Genomic DNA, 14,975 nt, shown 5'->3' with positions numbered 1-14,975 from the left:
TTGTAGGTTTAATCCACAAAAATTTTTTTAACCCTTGCTGTTAATATTGACATATTATATAATAAGAAGTGTCTTAAGTTTTTCCCCCTCCCAGGGGAGTCCCCCTTCTATTTTTGAGAGGTTCAAGAAGATTTTTATGATGAAATGGAAGAACAGCTGGAAAGTTTATGCAAAAATTTGGATGTATCATTTTATGGTTTGACAAGGAAGAAAATCACACAAAATACTTATTAGTTTGCTGAAGTTAATGGATTATGTGACTGATTTAATAGTTACAAGAATATAGTTAGAAAGACTGAGTCAAAGGTTTCTGAAAAGACATAGGATGTCTTTGTGACAGCCAGAAAATTGTAGCATGGGAAGGGCAATTAGTTTTAAGAAAATACAAGTTAGAAGATTATTTGAGAACTTTGAATCTATTTATGAAAAAAAGATATTCCATTTGGACATGATCTTTAATTGTGACGAATGACACTTATCAATAGTGTCTAACAAAACATCCAAAATTATTTCACTCATGGGTAAAATAAGGGCCTGTAAGAAGTCTCAAGGAGAAAGAGGTCAAAATTTAAGTATTGTTGCTTGATTTAGTGCTTAAGGTATTTACACACTATCAGCCATAATATAGGAAAAGGGTGAAACAGGTAATTTACACTGAAGCACCTGCTGAAACATTACCCCTTCTTTCTGGCAGTGGCTATATAACTGCTGAGACTTTGTTGACTGGCTGAAGCACTCTCCCCAAAACATAAAACCAACCGAAACAGAGTGAGTTTTGTTACTTCTAGATAATCACAGTACTTATCTAAGTGTTTTGCCTGTGAACTTTTGCAGGCAAAGTTTTATAGCTATTGTTTCCTTGCTAACCCTTGCCAGTCATAAAACACAACCTCAGGACATGAGTTTTTTTAGGTCCTCAGGAGACTGCATCTCAGTGGAGGTGGAGATATTGGTGGTGACCAATACAGAATTTGCTGTGACACAACTGCCCATTACTTCTATATTTAGAGAAGCATACAACAGGATTTCAATGACTGACAAACACTTAAATGATTTCAGTCAACTGGAATGTACCCACTCAATCCAGATGTGTTTACTGAGGTAGATTTTGCCCCCTCCTTTAGCGACTGATAAACATACCCATGTTTCTGAAAGTATGCAAAATGACTATGGAGAGGAAGAAGGAGAAGACAATCCTGCTGTCATTATAGCTGATGACTTGGTTGGTGTCCCTCTATTCCTTGGTGAAAACATACCTGAGATTTCTCATTACAGAGGGGATCCTGAAAACTTACCAACTTAAAGAAAACAAGACAAAAAAGTAGAAATGCTTTCCAATGAAAGATTTAATGTATCCGTCACTCAAAGTGATCCATCAGCTAGGTTAACTGGTGCTGATATTGCTGCTAACATGAAGCTTATGAGAAACAAGCTAAATTTGAAAATAACAGCCATAAAACATTACAAGCCATCCAAAACTAGAAAACGAAATCTGTTTGTTCAGTTGTTGCTACTAAAGAAGTGCAAAGTTGAAACAACGCAATTCAATGTACCAAATTTTTAATAGTATTAAGCTCACCATTAAAAATTGTATTTATGGAGAAAAAAAAAAGGAACAAGAACTTCAAGAAAAGGAAGAAATAGGAAAAGAAAGTGGTGATAAAAAGATTAAGGGAGACATCTGTGAAAGAAAGCTTGAAATAGAAAAAGATGAGAAGGGCTCAAAATCTATCAGATCAAAACAATACAACTGCAATGTGAAAAAGCAAAGAAAATGAGAAGAAGCAGCCTTTTGCACTGGTTGACCTCTGAAGAATACTGGGTGAAGTGTGTACAGTGCTGACACTGGTGGCTCAAAGGTTCAAATGGTTCAAATGGCTCTGAGCACTATGGGACTTAACAGATATGGTCATCAGTCCCCTAGAACTTAGAACTACTTAAACCTAACTAACTTAAGGACATCACACAACACCCAGTCATCACGAGGTAGAGAAAATCCCTGACCCCGCCAAAAATCGAACCCGGGAAGCTAGAGTGGCTAAAAGGAATATTCTTATTATGCAGGTTTATTTGTGATGATTATTAAAGCTTAAGCTTAAGGATTGCTCAGCCTTAACCCCCCCCCCCCCCACCCACCTCCCATGCAGATACTTACCTGACAAGACAGCTAAGACAGGGCAAATATAAACATTTGAAAAATAGTGAAAACAAATAATTTTAGTTGGATTTAAGTTTTTATAAGTTGATACAGTTAGGTTATGAGATGACGTGCACATTGCTTAGTTTTTCATTTGTTTAGAAATAGTTTTTATTCACAGTATAAAATGTTACTTTGCATTACCCTAATCTTCCCAACATTAATACTTGGAAAGTACAGTTGGTTTGCTACTGAAATTACAACATTACAATAAAATTAATACCTATCATCAGGTCGTAGAATGGATATAAAGGGTATTATGTAACCTGTAATGTATTATTTGTTCAAATTACAGTTCAGGAAGATCTTGTAGAGCTAGTGGAAAGTTATTTAATAGTGTGTGTCCTACGAGCTCATAGCTGTTGACTGATTTTGACAATATATAGTACAGTGTATAAGTATGTTTATTGTTCCTTGCATTGCAACATTGTTTTACCCCTGACAAGTTCCTCTTTGCATGAATTAATACATTTTGTAATTTCCCATCAATGATGAAGACATTAGAGACTAAGCAGAAGCTCAGATTTGGGAAGATTGGTAAGAAAACACTCCACGATGTACTACATCTGGATGGCTGTATGGGAATTTGTGTTTATTTCCTTCTGTCTACAAATCCATCACCGTATCATTGTGCCACCTTGCACAGTGCTTTATTAAAGATCGAGTAATCACCGTAATTGCCTTCTACCTCTGTTACAAGATGTCACGAATATAACTGTAATTGCTTCACAAGATAAAAAGCCCACTATATCAAAGAATGCTTTGGAAAAATGCTTAACAACACGTTCTAACATAGACTTCAGATATAAAAGTTTTAATATACCTTAAATTACTCTAGCCAACTTTCCATTAATGTATTTCACTTGTTGCCCCCTCAATAACTTTTCACAAAATATAACCGAAGAACTCAACACAGTTGGAGCCATCAAGGGGTACTGCGGTTTATATACCAAAGCCTTTTTGTTCTGCTCCATTTTCATTAAGCTAAACTCTATTGGCTCTAAACCAAAAGATACTTTGGGAATTGTATTATCAGCTCATTTTTTTCAGGCTGTTAAGTCATTACTACAGTAAATTTTAAGTTGTGTAATCTGTATATAGCACTGTGTTGGATTTTTTAAATGAGAGTAGGTCATTAATGACTATCCGGGACAAAACAGGTTACGACACAGATCCCTGTGGAGCACATATAGTGATTTGTTCCGCAATAGGTATTTCTATACCTATGCAGAGAACTTGTTTACAGTTGTCTACATTGATTTTAGATGTTTTAGGCTGCTGTCTCTGGTACCAGAATACCTATTACTTTCTTAAGTAAGTTATAAGATAACGGTACATCATATATGTCTACAATGTCTGATGATTTAAAGCTCTTTACTGTATTTAGGATAAAATTAGATGAAACCTCTGGTAATGTAAAGATATAAATAACTGTTAATGACTTACAACAGTTATCTTCTAGTAATTCTGAGGAACTAAAACCAACTTGGCGATAGCTTTCCTTAGTTCTTCAGTTCTTCAACAGATTTAATAACAAAAATGCTTGAAGGTTAAGCACATTGGTCATTATTACACAAGCTACTAATTTAAGAGACAGGTTTCGGTGTAGCAGCATAGCATTAGATTTACAGTATGTTGAGTTGACTGCCATTCTGTACGAAACAGATTTTAATTAATGGTGCTCTCTTCAGTCACACAACCAATGTCTTTTAGAGCAAGCAAATGGAATATTGAAGGGTTAAGCTGGAATATACGCCATCCATCCAAAAAGTTCGAGAATGATTTTCTTCCTGTTGTTTAAGCAACGCAAGCACTGTAACTAGGGCAGCGGCTTGAACTATAACTGCACTCAGTTAAGGTGCATTCAAACAGTCAGCTGTGAGCAAGACTGTGTGTTAAGTAACAGATATGCAGCTGTAATAAGTCTACGATGTTGTGTCATAAGTTGCAATGAACCAACATCTCTGAATCAAGGGTTCCAGACATTCTTCAAAATGTTTTGAAGAAGAGAAAAGTTTGTGCAAAGATTGTCCTGCACGCCTTGACTCTTGAACAAAAACAATGACACATGGATGTGACTTGACTGAAATTCAAAACATGGACAGTTCTTCTGTGGGAAAAACCCTCCAGATGAATAAATTCATGTTATCAGTACAAACTTATCACAAAACGATAAAGCACAGGAATTCGTATGAAGGGTCTACATCTACATCTATAATGTACAAACCTCTGAGAGTGCATGGCAGGGGATATGTTCCACTTACCAATTATTAGGGCTTTCTCCCATCCCATTAACATATGGAGTGCAGGAAGAATAGTGATACACAGGTGGTTGTAGTATATCGCTAAACTCATTATTTAAAGTCAGTTCTTGAAACATTGTAAGTAGGCTTTCTCAAGGTAGTTTATGTCTACCTTCAAGAGTCTGTCAGTTCAGTTTCTTCAACACCCCTGTAATACTGTCCCATGGACAAAAGGAACATGTGACCAATAGTGTCTCTACATATGTTCAAAATCGCCCGTAAGTCCTATTTGGCATGGTTTCCACACACTTGAGCAGTATTCTAGGATGGCCCACATGAGTCGTTAGTAAGCAGTCTCCTTTGTACACAGATTCTATTTCCCTAATATTATACCAATAAACATAAGTCTGTTACCAGCTTCAGACGCCACTGAGCTTATGTGATCATTTCATTTCATGTCCGTACTAAAGATTATATCCAGGTATTTGTATGAGTTGATCGATTCTAACTGTGACTCATCGGTATTATGGTCATACGATTTTCGTTTTGTGAAATGCACAGTTTTACATTTCTGAACATTTAAAGCAAGTTGCCAGTCTTTGCACTGCTTCAAAATGTTTCAGTAGAAGATAATGTATCATCTGCAAAAAGCTTGAGGTTACAGTACTATTAATATTGTACACGAGGTCATTAATATACAACATGAATAGCAGGGGCCCCAAGAGACTTCCGTGCGGCACACTTGAAGCTACTTCCACATCTGCGATGACTCTCCATCCAAGATAACTTGCTGTGTCCCTCCTACCAAAATCCTCATCCAGTCACAAGTTTCGCTTGATACGTCATACGATCGAACTTTTGACACAAAGTGTACTTGTGGTACTGAGTCAAAAGCTTTTTGGAAATCTAGGAATATTGCGTCTATATGACCACCTTGATCCAAAACTTTTAGTAGTATCATGTGAGAAAAGAGCGAGTTGGCTTTGACATCATAGATGTTTTCGGAATCCATGCTGGTTGGCATGAAGAACCTCATTCTGTTCGAGAAATCACATTATGTTTGAGCTCAGAGTACGTTCTAAGATTTCACAAAAAATCGATACCGAACACAGTTTTGTGGACCACTTACATGGGGACGACCTTTGCTTTCAAAAATGGTTCAAATGGCTCTGAGCACTATGGGACTCAACATCTTAGGTCATAAGTCCCCTTGAACTTAGAACTACTTAAACCTAACTAACCTAAGGACATCACACACACCCATGCCCAAGGCAGGATTCGAACCTGCGACCATAGCAGTCCTGCGGTTCCGGACTGCAGCGCCAGAACCGCTAGATCACCGCTGCCGGCCCTTTGCTTTCGTCCAACTACTGGGCACAGTCCTTTGTTCAACGGATCTGTGATAGTTTATCATTGAAAGAGGGGCTTAGTCAGTCACAAATTCAGTGTAGAAGAATCTAATGAGAATTCCATCAGGCCCTGGAGCTTTGTTCAGTTTTAGTGATTTCAGCTGTTTCTCAACACCACTTACTTCAGTCATCTTTTCAGTGATATGAGGATTAAATTGGGGCAGTTTTCCAGGTTTTATTTTGTAAACCAACATTTGAAAACCGAGTTAAGGGTTTCCCATTTTGCTTTAATACACTCAATTTCAGTTCCTGTCTCATCTGTGAGTGACTCTACATTAACTTTGGTGCCATGTTTTTGACAACATAACCAACATAGAAGAAAAGATGATGTGCGAGTTAAACAACATCGCAAATAAAGACTTTTCTGACAATTTCACTACGTCATATTAACGTTCTGTCGTTTTACAAGTGGGATGGAGCTTATGCAGAAAACCTGAAGCATTAATGCCACCATCTTAACGTTTCTGTGTTTTCTATTAACCTGGACTCGAATCGTTTTAGAGTGGCTCCTAATATTCATAAACGAAGGAAAAACCACAAAAATAACAATAACTCAAAAAATTATATGTCAAATGCGATGAAAATAAGTGGTAAAGTAATATTAACACGTGAAAGCGCAATTACAGTCAAATTCAGAAGCGGCTCCTAGCCGGGAAGTTAGGTCAAGAGCTATAAGGGGCAGTCAAAGGAAAATCGTACACTCGCCACAACGGGACCATGGAACAGTTCTATTTAAAATTAATCAACACACATGTTAAAACATTTATCCCACTTGGAGACGAGACGACCATTTCCGAACATAGTCGGCCGCTGACGGATCCACAACTGCACCCTCTCTTGCAACTGCACCCTCTCTTGCACTTCCTTGTCTGACTGAAACCGACGTCCATGCAGTGACGGATACATATGGGGTCCGCAGCTCGTGGTCGTGCGATAGCGTTCTCGGTTCCCACGCCCGGGTTCCCGGGTTCGATTCCCGGCGGGGTCAGGGATTTTCTCTGCCTCATGATGACTGGGTGTTGTGTGATGTCCTAGGTTGGTTAGGTTTAAGTAGTTCTAGGGGACTGATGACCATAGATGTTAAGTCCCATAGTGCTCAGAGCCATTTGAACCATTTTTTATACACATGGGGGGGGGGGCGGGGTGCGCCCCCTCTCTCATCCCCCCCCCCCCTCCTCCGCCCTTGCGGGGCTGACCGAATTGCCACCCGCGCCGCCACCGCCAGTCAGCCCGCACGTTATTCGTTCGTTTCTTTCGTCAGTCGACTCGACTGAATCGAGTTATCGAGTAGTTGTACTTTCCTACGTAGCACGCGCGTCCGCGTCATCGTATTTTATGCATTTCTGTCAGGCACGTAGACAGCTGATCTCGATACGTTATTCTGTTTGGTACTTGTTCCAGAAAAGTAGCGTATATTCTACTGTTTTCTTGTACAGAGAACAGTCGATACGTAGCGTTACAAATACGGACCATTCGCCGAATAGGAAGCTAGTTTACATTCAGAAGCAGAAATATTAAGACTGAAGAATGAATAAGTAAAAATTCCTAGTTGTAGCAAGTGTGAAGATTAGTCAAGAGTGAGAGTGATCAGTCAATGATAAAGTATTAATAATAGCAGTTCGTAGCAACCGTTTATACTATGAGTGACATGAGAGAACGTTTTTCTGAAGAATATATTTATCAATTAAATTTCAACATACATTTGCCCTCACAACTGCTGAAACACGGCGGTAATGATCAGGCACATAAATTGAACCAGTTCTTAACTGAACTACCGCTCCTTGAAGAAGAATAACTCGCTGTGATTAAAAACAGACTAATGGGAGAGATTCTTCAATACCAGCAAACGAGCGTAAACGCCCTGAATGATCGTGATTCTGTTATGCAAGCGTTGTCTGTTTGTCCTAGATCTGACTATCCTACTTTGCGCATGCTGTACAAAATATTTGCTTGTCTGCCTGCATCCTTTGCCACAGTGTAATGAACTTTTTCAACATTGCGGCTTACAAAGACATGCCTGAGGTCAACAATGAAAGAGGATCGACTTCATGGCTCAGCTCTGTTGAATACTCACCATGACATTGATTGTCCTATTGACGATGTAATTAACCAATTAGCTAGGAAGAATAGGCGCATAGAACTCATCATCTAAGGAAGAGAACCACAATTGTAACTTTTTTATATCATAAGATGGCATTGTCTTGTATATGTGTATATAAATAAAATTTTCTTGAACTTTGCAAGTGACTTGATTAGTTTTTATGACGGTAAAAGTAAGATATTTTGAGGTTTTTCTGTATCCGCCACTGCGTCCATGTACGTCTTTCTTCCGGTCGCCACAGAAGTGAAATCACATCGTGAACGATCAAGACTGTACGGAGGGTGACGCAGTGTTTCTCAACCAAATCGCTGAAGCATTGCCTTCGTCCAACTGGCAGTGTGGGAGCGGGCTTTTTCGTGCGACAGGATGATTCCATCTGACCGTGTTCCTGGGGGTTTTGACTTTATGGCACGTTGCTGTTTCTGGGAAGACCTTATTAGAATGTCTGAAATCTCAGAATGATGGTATTTCGCTGACGTTATTGTCATCAGAGGACCGGATGATGTTAATGAATTGTATAGACGAATTAATATTATCTCACAAAACTACCCTGGAGAAGTTATCATGTACAAACAAGATGGGGACCACTTCCACATTATCCATGACTGTATCTAATCCTCCAGACGATGCCGATGCCGTTTCCGCAGTAACTCATTTATTGCCACCACAATTTAAAAAACCAATCGACGCACCAGAGCAATCGCGGTCATGCCCGACATCGACCGGTTCAATATATTGTTATTTCTCTACTTGCAAAAACGGCCAACGACACAGGCCGGTGCCATGTTTCATGTTTCATGAGACCCCAAAGATTAGCCGGGTCCAGGGTCCAAAGGTCAGCATGGCGGCGTCACTGACCCGCTGAGAAAGTTGTCCTTTCAGGACACTATCTGGGCAAGCACCCACGCCAGGAAAAGGTTGGCACGTGTAGAAGTTTTAATATTAGAGTTCCATGGGGTGACAGATTTTTATCCTTATATTTATACACTCCTGGAAATGGAAAAAAGAACACATTGACACCGGTGTGTCAGACCCACCATACTTGCTCCGGACACTGCGAGAGGGCTGTACAAGCAATGATCACACGCACGGCACAGCGGACACACCAGGAACCGCGGTGTTGGCCGTCGAATGGCGCTAGCTGCGCAGCATTTGTGCACCGCCGCCGTCAGTGTCAGCCAGTTTGCCCTGGCATACGGAGCTCCATCGCAGTCTTTAACACTGGTAGCATGCCGCGACAGCGTGGACGTGAACCGTATGTGCAGTTGACGGACTTTGAGCGAGGGCGTATAGTGGGCATGCGGGAGGCCGGGTGGACGTACCGCCGAATTGCTCAACACGTGGGGCGTGAGGTCTCCACAGTACATCGATGTTGTCGCCAGTGGTCGGCGGAAGGTGCACGTGCCCGTCGACCTGGGACCGGACCGCAGCGACGCACGGATGCACGCCAAGACCGTAGGATCCTACGCAGTGCCGTAGGGGACCGCCCCGCCTCTTCCCAGCAAATAAGGGACACTGTTGCTCCTGGGGTATCGGCGAGGAGCATTCGCAACCGTCTCCATGAAGCTGGGCTATGGTCCCGCACACCGTTAGGCCGTCTTCCGCTCACGCCCCAACATCGTGCAGCCCGCCTCCAGTGGTGTCGCGACAGGCGTGAATGGCGGGACGAATGGAGACGTGTCGTCTTCAGCGATGAGAGTCGCTTCTGCCTTGGTGCCAATGATGGTCGTATGCGTGTTTGGCGCCGTGCAGGTGAGCGCCACAATCAGGACTGCATACGACCGAGGCACACAGGGCCAACACCCGGCATCATGGTGTGGGGAGCGATCTCCTACACTGGCCGTACACCACTGGTGATCGTCGAGGGGACACTGAATAGTGCACGGTACATCCAAACCGTCATCGAACCCATCGTTCTACCAATCCTAGACCGGCAAGGGAACTTGCTGTTCCAACAGGACAATGCACGTCCGCATGTATCCCGTGCCACCCAACGTGCTCTAGAAGGTGTAAGTCAACTACCCTGGCCAGCAAGATCTCCGGATCTGTCCCCCATTGAGCGTGTTTGGGACTGGATGAAGCGTCGTCTCACGCGGTCTGCACGTCCAGCACGAACGCTGGTCCAACTGAGGCGCCAGGTGGAAATGGCATGGCAAGCCGTTCCACAGGACTACATCCAGCATCTCTACGATCGTCTCCATGGGAGAATAGCAGCCTGCATTGCTGCGAAAGGTGGATATACACTTACTAGTGCCGACATTGTGCATGCTCTGTTGCCTGTGTCTATGTGCCTGTGGTTCTGTCAGTGTGATCATGTGATGTATCTGACCCCAGGAATGTGTCAATAAAGTTTCCCATTCCTGGGACAATGAATTCACGGTGTTCTTATTTCAATTTCCAGGAGTGTATAAACGGATATACTAACAAATCTTTTTTAATCAGCACAATGTCGTGGTTAAATGAGTATTTAAGCACAGGACAACATAGTTCGATAGATTACGACGGAGGAACTTTATATCCAGCACCTGCACATCGATGTTGCTTCCACTCTCGAGGGACACGACGAGCAGAGGGCACCTGCAGTCGAAGCGGAAGGCCACAATTCCGAGCCCGAGGACAAACGGCAAAACCAGCAGTGGAAGCATCCCACATGCCCCCCCGCCAAAGAAATCCAAAGCTGTTCACGCAAGTTCCAGAAAGCTCTTGATGACCTTCTTCTTCGACTGTAGGGCCCTCTACGCACCGACTTCCTCGGGCGTGGAACCACAATGTGCAGCACTATGAAGACACTGCAGAAGCTGCGATGCCCCATAAAACCAGAACTCCCAGGAATGCTGTCGGACGGAATCATCCTGGTGCACGATAAAGCCCAATCCCACACTACCAATCGGACTATGGCTATGCCTCAACGATTTGGTTGGGAAACACTGCAACATCCTCTGTACAGCCAGGATCGTTCCCCATGTGATATTCACATCCTTAGTGACCTGAAGAAAGACATGTGTGGACATCGGTTTCAGTTGGACGAGTTAAGTGCAAGAATGGAAGCGGCTGTGGAACGGTCAGCAGCCAATCGCGTTCTAACAGGAACTGATCGTCTCCTCTGACAATGGGATAAATGTCTTAAAGCGTTTGCTGATTACTTCTGAATGGAACCACTCCATGGTCCGAATGTGGAGGGTGTTTGGTTTTTATTTGACTGCCCCTCATAGTGAGAAAGGAAAATATACTTATCTTTATACAAGCTTATCTTAATAACTGAATTTACCAATTTCTTGTTCACCAAATCATTCCTTTGGTCCTTTAAGGCTGCAAACATGTCTGCGATACCTTCATAGATTGATTGTGTTTCTATTAACTGCGCTAGAAGTTCTTTCCTAAGGCGGCCGGAGTGGCCGTGCGGTTCTAGGCGCTACACGCTGGAGCCGAGCGACCGCTGCGGTCGCAGGTTCGAATCCTGCCTCGGGCATGGATGCGTGTGATGTCCTTAGGTTAGTTAGGTTTAATTAGTTCTAAGTTCTAGACGACTGATGACCTCAGAAGTTAAGTCTCATAGTTCTCAGAGCCATTTGAACCAAGTTCTTTCCTAATTGTGATATTCGGCAAAAAAGAAAGTCTTTCCTCTGGAATTGCTTTCCTCAGGTATGTTTTTATGCAAGGAAAGCTTTGTTCCACAGATGCTGTAGTGGAAAGGATGGACAGAATAAGGAAGAACAGCTTATATGTATCCGTAAAAATGGTCTTATATTCATTAAGCATTCAGCCGTAGGACGCCCCCAATTTAAAATTGTCTTCGTCTTTCCAAAGTGAAAAGCGTGTCTCTAACAAAACACACACTACATCAAAGCAGGATTCATATTTAAAACATATACCGCTATATGCACTACAGATGGAGGCGCGCCTCATACACACAACCATTGCTATGCAGACTGGCGGAGCGTGCATAACAACCACGACTTTACACGCTGGCACAGGAAGTAACCGGGAATAAAATTTCCGTCTACTTTACCGCATCCCCGTCTACGGACAAGCGAGACCCCACGGGAACAAGAAGGTGACGTCACCGTTGCTACAGTAACCGCACAGTTGCTCACGCCCTGGCCGGAATCGTGTGCCTGCTGCTTCAAGGGAGTTCCGTACGAGAGTACCGCCGGCAACATTTTTTTAAAGCAGAAATGTAGTTTGCAACTGAAGGTTGCGTTTTCCAAAGCAGTCAGAATTCGAACATAACACAACATCTCATGACGCACGCACATGTTATGCAACGCCACGTTACGTTAGGCGTAATTTTCACATACTACCCCTGAACAGTCGCCCCTGTAGTAATTATCCCGAGTAGCAGGACAGCAAATATAGCATTGTGTTATGAGTTATACTGTTAATGGCAACGGGCAAATGTTTTACAACAAGCGGCTTCGAAACTTGTTATGCTGGTTGTTGCGAGGCTGGAGAACACACTACATGTCAGTGGGATTGATATCCGGTTAATGAGCTGGCACTCGATGCCTTGAAATGTTTTCTGTTGCAGACATTCGTTCATGGAATGAGCCTTGCGTAACCATTTTATAGACTGCATTCACCTCGTACCGTTAACTTATTGGCGTAATGACGTATATATACACTCCTGGAAATGGAAAAAAAGGACACATTGACACCGGTGTGTCAGACCCACCATACTTGCTCCGGACACTGCGAGAGGGCTGTACAAGCAATGATCACACGCACGGCACAGCGGACACACCAGGAACCGCGGTGTTGGCCGTCGAATGGCGCTAGCTGCGCAGCATTTGTGCACCGCCGCCGTCAGTGTCAGCCAGTTTGCCGTGGCATACGGAGCTCCATCGCAGTCTTTAACACTGGTAGCATGCCGCGACAGCGTGGACGTGAACCGTATGTGCAGTTGACGGACTTTGAGCGAGGGAGTATAGTGGGCATGCGGGAGGCCGGGTGGACGTACCGCCGAATTGCTCAACACGTGGGGCGTGAGGTCTCCACAGTACATCGATGTTGTCGCCAGTGGTCGGCGGAAGGTGCACGTGCCCGTCGACCTGGGACCGGACCGCAGCGACGCACGGATGCACGCCAAGACCGTAGGACCCTACGCAGTGCCGTAGGGGACCGCACCGCCACTTCCCAGCAAATTAGGGACACTGTTGCTCCTGGGGTATCGGCGAGGACCATTCGCAACCGTCTCCATGAAGCTGGGCTACGGTCCCGCACACCGTTAGGCCGTCTTCCGCTCACGCCCCAACATCGTGCAGCCCGCCTCCAGTGGTGTCGCGACAGGCGTGAATGGCGGGACGAATGGAGACGTGTCGTCTTCAGCGATGAGAGTCGCTTCTGCCTTGGTGCCAATGATGGTCGTATGCGTGTTTGGCGCCGTGCAGGTGAGCGCCACAATCAGGACTGCATACGACCGAGGCACACAGGGCCAACACCCGGCATCATGGTGTGGGGAGCGATCTCCTACACTGGCCGTACACCACTGGTGATCGTCGAGGGGACACTGAATAGTGCACGGTACATCCAAACCGTCATCGAACCCATCGTTCTACCATTCCTAGACCGGCAAGGGAACTTGCTGTTCCAACAGGACAATGCACGTCCGCATGTATCCCGTGCCACCCAACGTGCTCTAGAAGGTGTAAGTCAACTACCCTGGCCAGCAAGATCTCCGGATCTGTCCCCCATTGAGCGTGTTTGGGACTGGATGAAGCGTCGTCTCACGCGGTCTGCACGTCCAGCACGAACGCTGGTCCAACTGAGGTGCCAGGTGGAAATGGCATGGCAAGCCGTTCCACAGGACTACATCCAGCATCTCTACGATCGTCTCCATGGGAGAATAGCAGCCTGCATTGCTGCGAAAGGTGGATATACACTGTACTAGTGCCGACATTGTGCATGCTCTGTTGCCTGTGTCTATGTGCCTGTGGTTCTGTCAGTGTGATCATGTGATGTATCTGACCCCAGGAATGTGTCAATAAAGTTTCCCCTTCCTGGGACAATGAATTCACGGTGTTCTTATTTCAATTTCCAGGAGTGTACATTAAGGAAGTTACTTCCACAGCCACGTAATAACTCAGTTTCAGTTTGAGACCCATCGATATCGCTGTGTGGGTGGGAAAGTTCAGGAAATACTGAAAATAAGGAATGGGCGAAAGAGCTTTTTTTTATTTAAAAAGGTGGTACAGACTTTTATCGATGTTGCAGAAGAGCTAAATGGTTAGGGAACATTGGCCCCAAAACGAGTGAATCGACAGGTACGAAAGTAAACTTGTTTTGGAATAATTCTGCCGGCGACGTATAAGATCCTACAAATCGTTGTTTGTACGACGTAACTTAGTGATTTATTATGTTGACAGCTGTCAATATTGCATGTTGGGCAAACCGATACAACATACAGGATTAGGCCTACGTGAGAAGTGGGGACAGTAAATGTCACTAATCCACTACAGATGCGTGAAGCAGACACTGACATCGTCAATCCTGGTGTCAAAATTTATAGGACTGCAGTCTGCGTTTACAAATTGAAGTGTACAGTCCATCAGCCATCGTGAAATGGCGTTATAAATGGATACGGAAAGAAGACCTCATTTTAGTTTGTGTACATGCAAATGGAATCCATAGGACAGCTGATCGGATGAATTGGGCAAAGTATCGGTGTAGCAGACATATGATGTACAACGTGAGTTCCATTGTTACAGTGGTTAATGGAAACGGAACAAGTTAAACCTCAATACGACTAAGAGGAGCTACACTCAACCAGCTATAGGTGAACCAGATGGTGGGCGCGCGCAAGCTACCGCGTGGAAAGTGATACGGAAACAGCAGTTACAGCCATATCATTCCTGCTGGCTTTAGACCTTGTGTCGTGTTGAGTTGATGGCCAGCCTACGTGCAAGGTGTACAAGAAGTATGCCCCACTTGACTTTGCATAGTTTGAGAAAAAATAGTTGTTTGATTGGTATCCCTGCTTTGAAGCTGAAGAGAATCATTGTTGTCAGTTTGTATTGTTTTGCCTCAGT

General features: G+C 43.8%; 1 protein-coding gene across 3 annotated transcripts in view; it reads right to left on the bottom strand.

Annotated features, from left to right (window-relative positions):
- The window catches only part of LOC126183603 (ATP-binding cassette sub-family C member 4-like), a 267,542-nt gene that overhangs the window by 110,947 nt on the left and 141,620 nt on the right, over window positions 1-14,975 (bottom strand). The window lies entirely within an intron of this gene.

This window comes from Schistocerca cancellata, chromosome 4 (assembly GCF_023864275.1).
Source record: "Schistocerca cancellata isolate TAMUIC-IGC-003103 chromosome 4, iqSchCanc2.1, whole genome shotgun sequence".
In the NCBI taxonomy this organism is placed as follows: Eukaryota; Metazoa; Arthropoda; class Insecta; order Orthoptera; family Acrididae; genus Schistocerca; species Schistocerca cancellata.
The sequence above is the reverse complement of the archived record's forward strand: the minus strand, read 5'-3'. Positions and strand labels throughout refer to the sequence as shown.